The sequence below is a fragment of the Orycteropus afer genome, unplaced genomic scaffold, assembly GCF_000298275.1.
Source record: "Orycteropus afer afer isolate SDZICR_OR568_19922 unplaced genomic scaffold, OryAfe1.0 scaffold00066, whole genome shotgun sequence".
In the NCBI taxonomy this organism is placed as follows: Eukaryota; Metazoa; Chordata; class Mammalia; order Tubulidentata; family Orycteropodidae; genus Orycteropus; species Orycteropus afer.
Window position 1 is genome coordinate 6,458,818 of NW_006921653.1, and position 16,252 is coordinate 6,475,069.

Below are 16,252 nucleotides of genomic sequence, written 5' to 3' on the forward strand. Positions count from 1 at the left end.
AGCAACAATTTCCTACTACAACCTTTATACCAAGAGACTCTGTTGTAGAAGAAAAGAAGGCTTTGGTGCACTTTATGTGGAAGGAGGAAGGGCAGGGCTGGTATTGTCCTGCCCACATGATTGCTGAGCGTGTAGTGGGCGAGAGCGTAAACCTGCTGTGGCTTCCAATGCAATGATTTCTTTCTCTTAAAGGACCCGTGGTTTATGTTCCCCTGATTCCTTTCCCTCTCTCTGAGCACTCTGAGGGAGATGGGGTAGATAGATAGATGTCTATGTTGCTACTATTTGAAGGGAGCACTATTTCTTTTTCTTGTTCGTTAGCAATAATTACAAAGAGATTTGTACATTCGTTCTAAGAGAAAAAGAAAAACAAGGGACCTAACAAAACTGAGCAGTGTTACTGTATTTTTTAAAAAATATTTTTATAGACTCATTTTCAGGTTATTAAATGTAAGAAACAGACACCCCTCTTTTTTTTTAAGTAGTTAAAACATTGATGATTTTTGCATTACTCATTTTTAGAAGTAATTCTCTAAGAGGCTTGTGGCATTAGAAATACTAGAAGATTTTTTTTTTAGTGAAATTAGTTGGAACATTTATTAACAAATATCATAAATATTTTTCCAAAATGAAACATAGACCTTGACTATATGTTTACTAATAGACGAAGCAATATGTAATTTTTTGTCTGTGTTTTAAGGCTGTGAGTTTGGCCTTTATTAAAGAACACTAAAGCTAGAAATCCTAAAGTAAGGACAACTTTTTATTGGATATTTCCTAGCAGTGTAAGTATAAAATTCCCTAAAGAATTCATGATAAGGTGCTATTTATACTACATTTCTTATAATAAAGCAACTGCCAGGATATCCAGTCTTCTTGTTCCTAAATGAATCAAAACCTCACCATTTCACCCAATAATTTTGCCATAGAAAAGGCATATTAGAAAGTGAAATTGAAAAATATCTTCAGAGATCTTTCTTTGAAAATTTCTTTTCCCTGATAAAAACTATATTGTCTTGAAATAAATACAATATCAAAATCTATGTGTAGTTTTATTAAATCTAAGTAATTGTTAGATGGTGTTTCACCATAGTATTTAGGATATGAATACCATTTCTTTCACTGATTATGCCATATATGGGAAACACGTGAAACAGTAAAAGTTTAGTGTGCTGGGGGTGCTATTGACCACACATTGGTAGAGGAATTCTCTGTAGGAGAAGGTGATCTGGAGTGAGAAAAGTATCGCTAATTACAACTTGTGTTCTCATGATGTAATTAGAAAGTAACTTCTGGAAGTTCAACTTTTATGTACAAATTGTGAAATTAAAAAAAAAAGAAATTGTAGATTAATTTAATTGGGAAAATGGGTGATTGACAGAGACCGTTTCCTTAACACACTACATCATTTATGTGCTAGTACTTTAACTTTTTAAAAAATTTACTTCTATATTTTGTAATATGACATATGTGTGTTTATTTTTAATTTAGAATGTTATGCATACAGAATGTATGCCACCAAATCAATCAGATCAAACCATTTTACTGGAGTTTGGTACTGGTTTTTACTTCTCTGATTCTGTATAAGAAAAAATAAATATAATTGAATTTCCACTTGGAGTCTTTGCCTTTTCATTATTTCTGTGTCCTTTTATTGAGAATTTTGGGTGATACTGAAGAGAGGCTGATGTAACCTTCCTGGCAGACAATGAAGGAAGTAAAATTCTGTAGGCAACCTTTTTTTTTTTTTTTTTTCTTAAATGCTTGGTCTTCAGCATTGTTAATAGCCACAAAATTCTAGTTTCTGCTTTCTTTGAAGTAGCCCAGAGAGATTTTTAAAGGGATATATATTTTAAAAGTAAGGAGGACTTGAAGCACTTACTGATGAAGATCAAAGCCTACAGCCTTCAGTATGGATTCTACCTCAACATATAGAAAACAGATATCCTTACAACTGGACCAATAAGCAACATCATGATATATGGAAAAAAGGCTGAAGTTGTCAAGGATTTCATTTTACTTGGTTTCACAATCAACACCCATGGAAGCAACAGTCAAGAAATCAAATGATGTTATTGCATTGGGCAAATCTGCTGCAAAAGACCTCTTTAAAGTATTAAAAAAAAAAACATGGTGTTTTCAGTCACCTCATATGCATGTGAAAGCTGGATAATGAATATGGAAGACCCAAGAAGAATTGATGCCTATGAATTGTGATGTTGGCAAAGAATACTGAATATACCGTGGATTGCCAGAAGAAGGAACATATCTGCCTTGGAAGAAGTACAGCCAGAATGCTCCTTAGCAGTCAGCATGGGGACACTTCCTCTTATAAGCGAAAAAGAGAGAGACCCTCAATGAGATGAATTGCACGGTGGCTGCAACCGTGGTCTCAAGCACAGCAATGATTGTGAGGATAGCATGCAGGACTAGGCAGTGTTTTGTTTTGTCGTATGTGGGATCACTGTGAGTCAGAACTGCCTCAGCGGCACCCAACAACAACATATTTTTTAAAAATTATGCTTTCTAACACCCTCATAGAAATGTCTTTGTTAAAGAAAACCCTTCGTATTGACTGCGATATCAGAACTATAGGATTCTCAATCTTTGTTCTGTTATTAACAATAGGGTGTGGCTTATTTTTGTTGTTAAAATTAAAACCAAAACAGCAGCATTGTTCCCTCTTTGTGTGATGGTGTGAAGGCATATTTTCTGGTCTGTGGAGTTCCTTGGCTCTCACTGTCATGATACCGTTGTCCACTCAGCAAAAACATTAAATGAGAGTCCTCTGAGCAGAAGCATTCAGATAAACACCAGAAGAGGTGCTGGTGGAAACAACTTGCCAACATTCCAGAGTCTAAGCTTCATTCATCTTTTTAGAAAACATAAGTCATTATCATTTTTAAGGTAATATGTGCTCATTGCTGAAAATACCAACTTGTAAGCATAAAGGAAAAAGTGGGCATTCTCTGTCCCCCAAATCTCAAAATTTTTAAGAAGTATATATAAGATTGTTTTCCTTATAGCATAAGTTTGATTTTTGTTTTTCAACAACAGCAAAAAAAAATTATGCATACCGGTTTGGAACTTTGATTTTTTTTTTTTTTTTTTCCTCTTAGCAATAACAATTATAAAAACAAAAACCAAACTCACTGCTGTTGAGTCAGATTCGACTCATAGTGACTCTTCCTTGGGTTTCTGAGGAGGTATCACTACAGGAGTAGATTGCCCAACCATCCTTCCGAGGAGTGGTTGGTGGGCTTGAACCACTAGCTTTCTGGTTAGCAGTCAAATGCATTAGGCACTATGCCACCAGAGCTCCCCAATAACAATTATATTACTGTTAATTACTGAGCATTTGCTATGTGATAGTTATACCACGCTAAACTTGATAATACATAATTTGATATGCACAATGACCCTATTACTTCAACAATATTATCCTCACTTTATGGACGAAGAAACTGAGGTTCAATAACTTGTACAGGCTTACACAGGCAGCAGCAATTATATCCACTGTCTCATGACAGTATGTCTAGTTGATATGTCATTATTTAACAGTGAATAATACTCTTCCATATGGTGTTCTTCATTGGTAGCCATTTGGTTGCTTTCAGTTTTTGCCTTTGTAAACAATGCTGCAATAAACAGCCTGTGCCAGTATAAATATCACTAGAGGAAAATCCCTAGGAAAGAAAAAACTGCATAAAAAGTTATGTGATTTTAAATTTTGGTAGATATGCCAAATGTTCTTCCCAAAAAGATCATACTAATTTATACTCCCAGCAACAGTGTATGCAAAGGCCGATTTCACCACTGCCAACCTAGAGCTTGGTATTAAAAAACATAAAAGGAGTTGCCATCTATTCGATTCTGACCTAAGTCAATCCCCTGTGTGTCTGAGTGGAACTCTGTACTCCAAAGGCTCTTCAAGGGCTGATATTTCAGAAGCAGATCACCAAACCTTTTTAGCAAAGCACCCGTAGGCAGACTTGCACCAATAACCATTCAGTTAACACAAAGTGCTTTAACTGTTGGTATCACCCAGGAATCAAGAGCTGGTATCACCTAACTCTTAAATGATTGCAAATATGATAGGTGAAGATTAGTTTACTGTGCAATTCAAATTTCTTTAATAAATAAATTGAATTATCTTTTCATAATATTATTGCCTTTAGTGGGCAATGTCTCTTTTCTACCAGATCGCCTTAGATAACTTTTTCTGTTTTTGTACACCCCTCCTCTCATCCTAGTGTGTTTTTTGCTTCCAATAACAAATACCCATGGCTCTTCTTTGAAAGATGGCTATAGTCACTTTGCCAATACAGGCAGAGAGTCAGAAATGCTTAGGGATCTACATCCTCCCAGCATGCCCTTCACCAATGACAGGTGGATGTGTAATTTATACTCCAGAGTCCTCCCATGGGTTCAGGCAGAGACCCCCTTCTGTGAGATTTTGTCTGAGAGCACATCCTTGCTTTATTTCCTCCCCTGCTTCCACTCTTACCAACTTCCCCTGTAAATATTCCCTTCCTTAATCATGTTCTTGTTAACTAATCTTTCTTTAATAAATTATTTGTACATGAGTTATCACAGAATCTGCTTCTGGGAATCAAACCTAAACCAGTATCCAGAATACACAATAAACTCCAGTATATAAGAAAAAGAAAACAACCCAATCAAAATGTGGGCCAAAGATACAAATAGAAAATTCATGGAAAATAAAACTGGGCAGTAGTAAATAATCTGTCAGCCTCGTTACTAATCGGGAAAATGGAAATTAGATAATGATATACCATTTCACTTTTATCAAGCTGGCAAAATTAAAATGACTGATAACAACAAGTGTGGGCAAGGATGTGGGGAAATGGGGATACCGTGCCAGTGGCAGGGTAATTTGATACAGCCACTTTATAAACTCCGTAAGACTAACATCTTGGCATGTTTTTCTGCCCACTGTTATACCCAGTCCCTGGGGCAAAGCCCAGCACACAGTAGATGCACAGCAAATATTTGTTGAAAGGATTAATTTCTTTTCTTTTTTTTTCTTTCTTTCTTTCTTTTTTTTTTTTTTTTGCACACTGTATTCTCCAAGGAGCAAGTACTTTCAGAAGGGTCACACAAAGCAGTAAGGTTCCTAGCCCAGTTAATTGATTAAGCAAATTTGTCTCCAATCAGGGCAGTGACTGATGATATTGCAGCCAAACCAGTTCAGAGCTGAGACTTGTCCATTTGTAGGATATTCGAGTTAACTTTTTAAGAAAACAATAATCCATTGAAAGTTCACTTTTTGGCATTTTGCATTAAAAAAAATTGTTGTTCAATGGGTCTCTCCTCGTCCAGAGCAAAGAAGAATGAAGAAAACCAAAATTCATGGAAACAATTAGTCCTAGTGACCAGTACACCATCCGATCTGCAGCCTATATGACTATGAGACCAGAAGAACTAGATGGTGCCCGGCTACCACTGTCATCCACTTGAAACGGGATCTTTGTAGGAGATCCTTGATAGAGAGGGAGAACAATGTGGAACAAAACTCAAAATCATTTGGAGAAAAAAAAAAGGGGGGGTGGGAGGAGATCAGGTTTGCTGGTCTGATAGAGCCTAGTGGAACCACTGAGACTATGGCCCCTAACTGCCCTTCAGGTCTGGAATTGAACCCACACCCGTGGTTTCCAGCCAAACAAAAGACAGGCATATGAGCTGAACATTTACCTCAAGTAGATACCCTCCTTGGAGAGAACAATCATGGGAGAAAGAAGGGCTGCTTATGCACAGGGAGACAGCTCAGGGGGCAGGAGTGCATGGAGGGATGGACACAGGGAAGAGGTAACTATGGGGAGGAAGTGGGAGGGGAGCTGTTGCATTGTGGTAAACTGTGGTCAATGTCATGAGACAAAGTATGTGAACTGCTGTATGGAAAGTGAATTTGCTCTGTAAATCTTCACCCAAATCACAATAAAAAAAAAAAAAAAAAATTGTTTTGTTGTTAGGTGCCATTGAGTCAGTTCTAACTTCTAGCAACCCTATGTACAAAAGAACGAAACACTGCCTGGTCCTGCACTTTCCTCACAATTGTTGCTGTGCTTGAGCCCATTGTTGCAGCCACTGTGTCAATCCATCTCATTGAGGATCTTCCCCTTTTCCGCTGACCCTCCACTTTACCAAGCATGACATCCTTCTCCAGGGACTGGTCCCTTCTGACAACATGACCAAAGTAGGTGGACATTCTTTCTTCTCAGGAGCATTCCGGCTGCACCTCTTCAAGGACAGATTTGTTTGTTCTTCTGGCTGGCCATGGTATTTTCCATTTTCTTCGCCAACATGGCAATTCAAAGGCATTAACTCTCTTTAGTATTCCTTATTCACTGTCCATCTTTCACATACATAAGAGGTGATTGAAAATACCATGGCTTGGATAGGGTGCCCCTTAGTCTTCAAAGTGACATCTTTGTTGCTTAACACTTAAAAGAGCTCTTTTGCAGCAGGTTTGCCCAGTGCAGTATGATGTCTGATTTCTTGACTGCTGCTTCCATGGGTATTGGTTGTATATCTAAGTAAAATGAGATCCCTGATGACGACAATCTTTTCTCCATTTATTGTGATGTTGCTTATTGGTCCAGTCGTGAGGATTTTTGTTTTCTTTATGTTGAGGTGTAGTCCATACTGAACACTGTAGTCTTTGATCTTCATCAGTAAGTGCTTTAAGTCATCTTCACTTTCAAGCAAGGTTGTATCATCTGCATATTGCAACTTGTTAATGAGTCTTCTTCCAATCCTGTGGCACGTTCTTCTTCACGTAGTTCAGTTTTTCAGATTATTTACTCAGCATACAGATTGAATAAGTATGGTGAAAGGATACAATCCTGATGCACACCCTTCCTGATTTTAAACCATGTAGCAATCCTTTGTTCTGTTCAAATGACAGGGTCTTGGTCTATGTACAGGTTCCCCATGAGCACATTTAGTTGCTCTGGAATTCCCATTCTTCAAACTGTTATCTAAAATTTGTTATGATCCACAGTGTTGAATGCCTTTGCATAGTCATTAAAACACAGGTAAACATCTTTATGGTGTTCTTTGCTTTCATCCAAGATCCATCGGACACATCAGCAATGATATCCCTCATTCTACGTCCTCTTCTGAATCCATTTTGGTCTTCCTTTCCTGTCTTTTTAATGACCTTTTGTTTTCTGCATGTGTGATGTTCTTGATGTCATCTCACAACTCATCTGGTCTTTGGTCATTGGTGTTCAATGCATCAAATCTGTTCTTCAGATGGTTTGCAAACTCAAGTGGGATATAATCAAGGTCATAGTTTGGCTTTCCCGGACTTTTTCAAATTTTTCTTCAGTTTCAAGTTGAACTTGCATATGAGCAATTGACAATCTGTTTCACAGTCAGCTCCTTCCTGGCCTTATTTTGATAAATGATATTGAGCTTCTCTGTTGCCTCATTCCACAGAAGTAGTCAGTCTGACTCCTAGGTATTCCATCTGGTGAGATCCACATGTATAGCTGCCATTTATATTGTTGCAATGAATAAATTGTTGGTCTTGCAAAATTCTATCATTTGATCTCTAGTGTCTTTTCTATCACCAAGGCCATGTTTTCTAACTACCAATGATTCTTCTTTGTTTCCAATTTTTGCATTCCAATCACCAGTAATAATCAATATATTTTGATTGCATGTTTAATCAGTTTCAGACTGCAGAAGTTGGTAAAAATCTTCAATTTCTTCATCTTTGGCTTTAGTGGTTGGTGCATAAAATAGTGGTATTACTATTATTAGGTGTATGAATCTTATCCTATCACTGGCAGCTTGTACTTCAAGATGGATCTTGAAATGTTCTTTTTGATGATGCATACACCACCTTTCCTCTTTAATTTGCCATTTCCAGCACAGTAAATCATATGTTTGTCTGATTCAAAATGGCTAATACCAGTCTATTTCAGCTCACTAATGGACAACTTGTAATTTTCCTAGAATTCACACTTTGTACATTCCACTTTCTGATTATAAGTGAATATTTGCAGCTGTTTCTTCCCATTTTGAGTCATATCCCATTAGCAAATGAAAGTCCTGAAAGCCTTACTCTATCCATGTCATTAAGGTAGACTCTACTTTGAGGAGGTAGCTCTTCCCCAGTGGTATTTGAGTGTCTTCCAACCTGAAGGGCTGTCTTCCTGCAATCAGACAATCTTTCACTACTATTTATATAATTTTCCAGTAATAGATAGTGTTTCACTGCTATTTATAAGGTTTTCAGTGGCCAATTTTTTTAGAAGTGGATGATGCCTGCCTTCTTATGAGTCTGTCTTAATCTGGAAACTCTGCTGAAATTTGTCCACCATGGATGATCCTGCTTGTACTTCAAATACTGGTGATATAGCCTCCAGCCTCACAGCAACATGCCAGCCACCACAGCATGACAAACTGATAGACAAGTAGTCATTGAAAAATCATAAATGCTATTTTTTTAGGTCTTTCCTTGTGGAAGTTATGATTTAATGTTGCATGGACAGTTAAGGTCTTAGAAATATACTTGATTTTTATTGGAAATTTTGTAGGTAAGGTGTTAGGTTAAATTGTGGAGAAGCTATGACATCTACCTTGCTACCCAGAATAGGTAAATATATGTAACACATTAAAATGAATACAGACTCAAGATTAGATACATTACGTTATGTCACTGGAGTGAGATATGTGCATGAATTCAGGCCCTAAAGTAGAATGGATTTATTCCAGGAATGAATGCCCCAGAAGGTCTGGTAATTCAGGTCCTCAAGGCTGAAGTTATAATGTAAGACACCTAGATCTTTCTCTGGAATGCTCCCAAAATTCAAGATTCACCAAATCGATTAACCAACACATTTTGCTTTTTAAGGTCTCTTAAGGCTTTGAGAAATTGAGAAAAGATTTAGATGTGGTTTGCTGTAAGATGCTCACACATTTGACATTTTACATTGAATTCCAGGTGGCTCATAGCCTCACAAGGAGTACTGGTGGAGCACTGGTTAAGCGCTTAGCTGCTAACCAGAACTTCAGTGGTTCAAACCCACCAGTCACTCTGAAAGAAGTGTCACTCTGCTTTTATAAAGATTACAGTCTTAGAAACCTTTTGGGCTAGTTCTACTCTGTCCTGTAGGGTCCCTATGAGTTGGAATTAGGTTTTTCATAGCCTCACTAAAGCCCTTCCATTGACCTTACACTCTACAAACCCTTCCAACAGATTGTCCTTTGAAATAGATGCTGGTAACTTAAAAATGTTAGTTGATACAGCCTTGAAATGTAGCTAGCAAATATGTATTTGTTTTTAAAATATTAACATGCAGAGGTCACAGACTTTTTATGCTCTGAATGGTCTTTTCTACTTGTCAACAAAGTGACACATGTCTCACATGTTTCCAGTTCGGAGGACCAGAAGTAGGGCAGCCAACTGTCTTAATTTCCCTGAGACTGAGGAGTTTCCTGAGAAGTGAGACTTCCAATGTTGAAAATGAGAAAGTCCCAGCAAACAAGGAATAATTGAGAATCACATATCTTGTACTTATTGATGGGACCAATGTCATAATTTGCAGGATTCAGTGCAAAATGAGGATGTAGGTTCCATTGCTCAAATTGATTAAGAATTTCAGGATGGTGGCAGTAGAGCATTAAACCAAGTGTAGGGCCCTGAGCAACTGGGACATACGACCATGACGTCAGCCTGGCACCCTGGTCATTGGTTTCTATTAATGGTGCGTATGTGGGAGCTCTGATAGTGTAGTGCCTAAGGCACTTGACTGCTAACCAGAAGGCTGGTGGTTCAAACCCACCAGCCACTTCCTCGGAAGGAAGGTTGGGCAATCTATTTCCATAGTGATACCGCCTCGGAAACCCAAGGAGGGGTCACTATGAGTGGGGGCTGACTCCACGGCACATAACAACAACAACAACATGCTCTCTTGCAAATCAGGGATTTTGAATGTTAGGGTATCACTTGGGAAAAATATGAAAGATGGGACTGACATAAAAGGGCTTTATAAAAAAGAAATAGTTACTATAATTAATCCTGGAAATTACTGACCTTTTCTCCTAAAATAACCTCTCACCAAAATTTGTAGGTAGCCAGCTGAGCACTGGACCAGAGCTGTAGGGAAATTTCCACCCCAGTGTTTCTGGTAGTTGAAGAGAGTTAGGTGAATCTGAGGCCACTGGTACTAAACCAGATTTGTTTTCTCCTGAGAATGCCTCAGAATTACTGACTGCCACATTATCCCCAGCCCAAACCCACCCTCTGCAAAGAATATAGAACTCTTAGGATCTTCATTGACAGTCCCCAACAGTCTCATTGTCACTGATATCTATCAACCAGCAACAAGTACATACTTTTTTAAAAAATTCTTATAGGACTCTTATAGGAGCTCTGGTAGCGTAGTGCCTAGGCATTTGACTGCTAACCAGAAGACTGGCGGTTCCAATCCACCAGCCACTCCGAGGAAGGATGGTCAGGCAATTTATTTCCCTAGTGATATGGCCTCGGAAACCCAAGGAGGGGTCGCTATGAGTCGGTCTGACTCAACGGCACTGAGTTGTTTTTTTAGGACTCTTGAGAGTCTGATAGCTGTAACAGATTGGGGGATGACAGATGGCTATTTTAATCATGACTCTAATCCTTATAAATTATATGATTTCAGCAAAACAACTTGCAAAGTATGCCCATAAGCAGGGGGGCCTGACTACACTGTTAGGATTAGGGAACTGTTTCTAGAAAAATTCCATTCAAAAAACTTTTCCTGGATAACAATGACATGAGTAATTGTGCTATAACAAAACAAAACAAAGCAAAACAAGAGTTGATTCAGACTCACCGTGACTCCAACCACTACAGAATAGAACTGCTCTTTTGGGTTTTCTTGGGATAATCTTTAGAGAAGCAGATCACCAGGCTTTTTTTTTTCCCATATGCCTTCGAGTGAGTTTGAATCACCAACCTTTAGTTTAGCAGCTGACTGCAAACATATTTGGGCTATACAAAAATGGAGGAAATTAATTTAGAGATTAATAGTCACTAACACCTTGCACCTTAGAGAGAGAATCCATTTATGGGATTGTTGTTGTTGTTGTTGTTGTTATGTGCCGTCATAGCGACCCCTCCTTGGGTTTCCGAGGCAGTATCATTACGGAAGTAGATTGCCCAACCTTCCTTCTGAGGGGCTGGTGGGTTAATTAACACTATAGCCTCAGCCAAGTTTCTTAAAGTCTTGAACCTTTATTTCTTTACATGTAAAACTGGCATAATAAAATTGCAGGGGTGGGGGTGCTTACGATGAGAGAGTGGTGAAGGTTAAGAGAGGTAATTTATTGACAAGTATCTGGTCAATAGATATTCATTCCCTTCTTTTTTGTGAGCATTTCCTCTCTTCTTCCCAAGCCTTAACATTTCTCCACAGCATTTACCACCATCTGACAATAGAAGGCAATTGACTTCTCCATTGTCTTCCTTCATTAGAATATCGACTCCCTGAGAGCAGGGGATTTTGTTTGTTTTGTACCCAGCTTCTTGAACAATGCGTAGCACACTGTTCAAAGATAATATTTTTTAAAAGCTTTGTTAAATGAATGTTCATATTTGTGAGAATAATGTGCTTCATATGGAAACCCTTCATTTGGATCAGGCCGTCTTTTATTGACTTGTTAACCCACACTTTCATGTCTTGCATTAATGAAGCTTTTAGAAAATATTTGGGAAGATGAAAAACCAAACTCACTGCTGCGGAATCGGATCCGACTCATAGGGTCCCCTCCTTAGGTTTCTGAGGCCATATCATTACGGAAGTACATTGCCCAACTACGGACCCACCGGCCACTCCTTGGAAGGAAGGTTGGGCAATGTACTTCCGTAGTGATACCGCCTCGGAAACCCAAGGAGGGGTCGCTATGAGTCGGATCTGACTTGACAGCACATAACAACAACATCAGTACGGATTTGAACCGCCAGCCTTCTGGTTAGCAGTCAAATACCTTAGGCACTATACCAATGGGAAGGTATCTGAGAATAATTGGATTCTTTAGAAAGATAGCCAAACCTTCCCACTGGGAAATAGCTGCTGAGCGACCTGCTGAGGCCAGTCGCCGTTAGAGGGCAGCAGATGGCTTTGCAGTGGTGGTGTAATCTGCCCTGTTCTTGACCCCACTCTGGGGAGCTATGGGCTGAGACTGGGTGAAGGGTGGAGCATCAAGGAAGCGGGAAACAGCTCCTTCTTTGTGCTCATTAATATATCCTCAGTGAAGAGATCTATAGCTTGTGAGAATAAATAAAATTACTTTTAACTAAAGATTTTTTAAAAAAGGAAAATATTCTCAGAGTAGGGTACATAGTGATGCCATTGGATCACCTGCTTCAGAATATCCTAGGAGTCAGTTTAAAATGTGAATTTCTCAGACTTCTTGAATTAAAATGGGGTTGGGAATGGGAAATTGCTATTCTAGCAAGCTTCCAGAGTTTCTGGTACACTCTCATGTCTGAGGACCACCACACCTGATAAGTAGTTTCCAAATGTTTTGATCATGGAGGCCAAGTGTATGTATGTTTACTTGTTTACTTTTTTAATTTATAAATTATGTACATATGTGATTATTCTAATGTATTGTGAAAAGGAGCCCTGGTGGTGCAGTGGTTAAGCACTCAGCTGCTAACCAAAAAGTCAGAAGTTCAAGCTCACTAGCCACTCAGTGGGAGAAAGATGTTGACAGTCTGCGTCTATAAAGATCACAACCTTGGAAATCCTATGGGGCAGTTCTACTCCATCCTATAGGGTTATGATGAGTTGGAATTGACTTGACGGCAATTGGTAATGTATTGTGTACATTATAAAGCATTCACAAAAAATGAAAATTACAAACAAGATGAAAAAGCATTTAAATTAGAGTTCTGGGTCAGTGCAACTCATATGCAGCCACCACCCATCTGTCAGTGGAGGCTTTCATATTGCCATGATGTTGAACAGGTTTCAACAGAATTTCCAGACTAAGAAAGACAAGGAGGAAAGGCCTGGTGATCTGCTTTTGAAAATCAGCCAATGAAAACCATAAGCATTGTCCCATTTGCAACCAATCATGGGGATGATATCGGACCAGGCATTGATTTGTTCCGTTTTACACGGGTTGCCACTGGTCAGGACCAACTTGAGAGCAGCTAACAAGAGTTTATATATGAACTTCTCATGCCACATTTTAGATGAAGGAATGAAGATAATTGAAGTCTATTAAATGTTATTTAACTGATCGTCAGGGTGATTATGATGGCACAATACTCATTTTCCCAAGTTTATGGCCCCAACATCAATGGGCATTATAAGACAGCATGATTACCTATAGAGGTTTTATTTCTGTTTCAACAGCTCTAGCTTCTATTCTCCTTTCCTCTCTCTCTCTCTCTCCCTCTCTCTCTCCCCCCCTCCCATCCCTACTTTTCTCCCTCTCTCCTTCTCTACCTCCCTATAGAGTTCATATTTGGGGTTGAGAAAGATCATCATGTTTACTGCTTTTCTCAATCTGATACCTTAAGTGTAACTTCTGGATCAGAAATCTTGGAATGTGGATTGGCAAGTATGTTGCCATTGTTATTTGCCATCGAGTCAGCCCCAACTTCTAGCAACCCCTCCTTGGGGGGTTTCTGAGGCAGTTACCACTACGGAAATAGGATTGCCCAACCTTCCTTCCGAGGAGTGGCTGGTGGGTTTGAACCGCCAGCCTCCTGGTTAGCAGTCAAGTGCCTTAGGCACTATGCTACCAGAGCTCCTTAACTGTTCTGCCCTCAAACTGCTGCTTTTCTTGCCATTAGGGCCCAGCAATGCCCAAGTGCTTAAATAAGAAGACACACACACACACACACAGCCCTAGGACTGCTACAAGACTAAACCAGTTACAACATTGTCTACTATGAATCCCTGTCTAGAAAACGCTTTAAATGCTTAAGTAGACTTTAATCTGACTCTTAACCATTCTAAGGTCATGGGATCTCTTTGAGAAACAAATGAAATCTACAAACGTTCTACTCAGATTAAAAATTAAAAATGCATGTACTATCATACTCTCTAACCATACAGAGACCATTTCAGATCGTGTGAAAACTACTGGAGTTCTCAGAGGTGGACTCTGGATCAGCAGCATCTGATCTGGGAACTCTGGAAATGCCCCATTTCCAAACCTACTAAATCAGAAAATTTGAGGTGAGAACCATCAATCCGTGTTTCAGCAAGATCTAAGAAGGAGATAAAGGTGTAGGAGTCATAAGCATACTCTTTAAACTACTGAGTCAAGATCATCCAAGAGGGCATTTATACCAAGAAAAGCAGCAGTTTGAGGGCAGAACAGTGTTGGATATATCACATTGACTTTTTAAATTTATGTATGTAATTTTGATAGTAAGTAAATATCTATGTACAATTAGTTATGTGTTAATTATGTGTGCAATTAGGAGCTCTGGTGATGCAGTGGTTAAAGCATTTAGCTCTACACCAAAAGGTTGGAGTTTGGAACCCACCAGCTGTTCCTCAGGAGAAAGATGAGGCAGTCTGCTTCTGTAAAGAGTTACAGCCTTGGAAACCCTGTGGGACAGTTCAACTCTATCCTATAGGATCTCTATGAATTGGAATCAATTTGATGGCAATGGGTTTTGGTGTGCAATTAACCAATAATTACTTATCACTTTTGATGTACAAAACACTGTTAGTTTTTTGGATGGAGAATTAATGGTTCCTGCCTCAAGATCTAGACGAGATCCAGACCTTTGGTTCTCAACCATGGAGAATTTGCCACCAGAGGACACTTGTCAGTTCCAGGAGACACTTTTGGTCATCACAACTAGGTTAGAGGGGTTACCACTAGTATCTAGTGGGTTGAGGTCAAGGATGCTGTTAAACACACTGCCATGCACAGGACAGGACCCTTATCACTCCACAACAAAGAATTATCAGACCCAAAATGCCAATAGTACTGAGAATGAGAAATTTTGAGCTGGACTAAGAGACAATACAAACACACACACAAACACACACACATTCCCTTCTCCAAATCAGGTATGGTGGTTTTGTATGGTAAACGTGGTTAGTCCAAACTACATTTCTCAGAATGCCTAAGGCATTTGAGTGCTAACCAGAAGGCTGGCAGTTCAAACCCACCATCCACTCCTCGGGAGGAAGATTGAGCGGTCTATGTCCAAAGAGATACTGCTTCGGAAACCCAAAGAGGGGTCGCTATGAGTTGGGATCGACACAGTGGCAGTGAGGTTTTTTTTTAATGCTTCCTATTAGGGTGCATCACTACAGATTTTTGAGATATGGAGGGTGTTGTGTTGTTGCCTATCTAGGAGATCTAGGAGCTCTGGTGGTGTAGTACCTAAGGCATTTGACTGCTAACCAGAAGAGTGGCGGTTCAAACCCACCAGCTACTCCTCAGAAAGAAGGTTGGGCAATCTACTCCAGTAGTGATACCCAAGGAAGGGTGGCTATGGGTCGGATCCGACTCGATGGCAGTGAGTTTGGTTTGGCTTGGTTCTCTATCTGCTGAATTACATCATTGACATAAGGCAGAAGTTGGGTCTGTAACTGCTCACTTCCTCTAGATTGTCCTTCAACTTCTAGGACTCCTGAGCCAGGTAGTGAATGTTTAGCTTCCATGACAAGGCACCTTGGCTTTGCCAGGTCTATGTATCATCAAATTCAGAGAAAACAAGAACTGACATGGATTTCAATCTGTCCTCATGGTCTCCAGCTCATGCGTGTGTGTTACAACTTGTTTTTGCTCCCCTAGACTTTTACATTCCTCTTCCTTCCCTGACAGCCTGTAGACTTTAGGCTCCAGCATCAAACAGAAGACAACAGTCTTATAGAAAGTGCTTAACTCTACAGTCACCTAAGGTAAAATCCCCATAGCGAATAAACGCACACACACACACACACATTGAATCTCTGATTGAACATCAATTGATAAATTAGGTTAAAGACAACATTAGTTTATAGGGTTTCTAACACAGGATGAAGTAACTTTGTAGAAAGTCATGGTTTCATCCCTTCCTGGAGCCAATCTTAATGATCTCTCCTAGGAATTTTTCTAAACTACGGGCCTATTCTTTTCTTTCTTATTTTGTTTTTTTCCTGTCTCACCTTTTGGATGAATGTGCTCTATGGATTAGCACCCGTAGATTAAGGTTAGTCCTAGAATTTTCTCTCTTGCTTTCCAGGGCTGTGTGCCAAGAGTTGTTCCA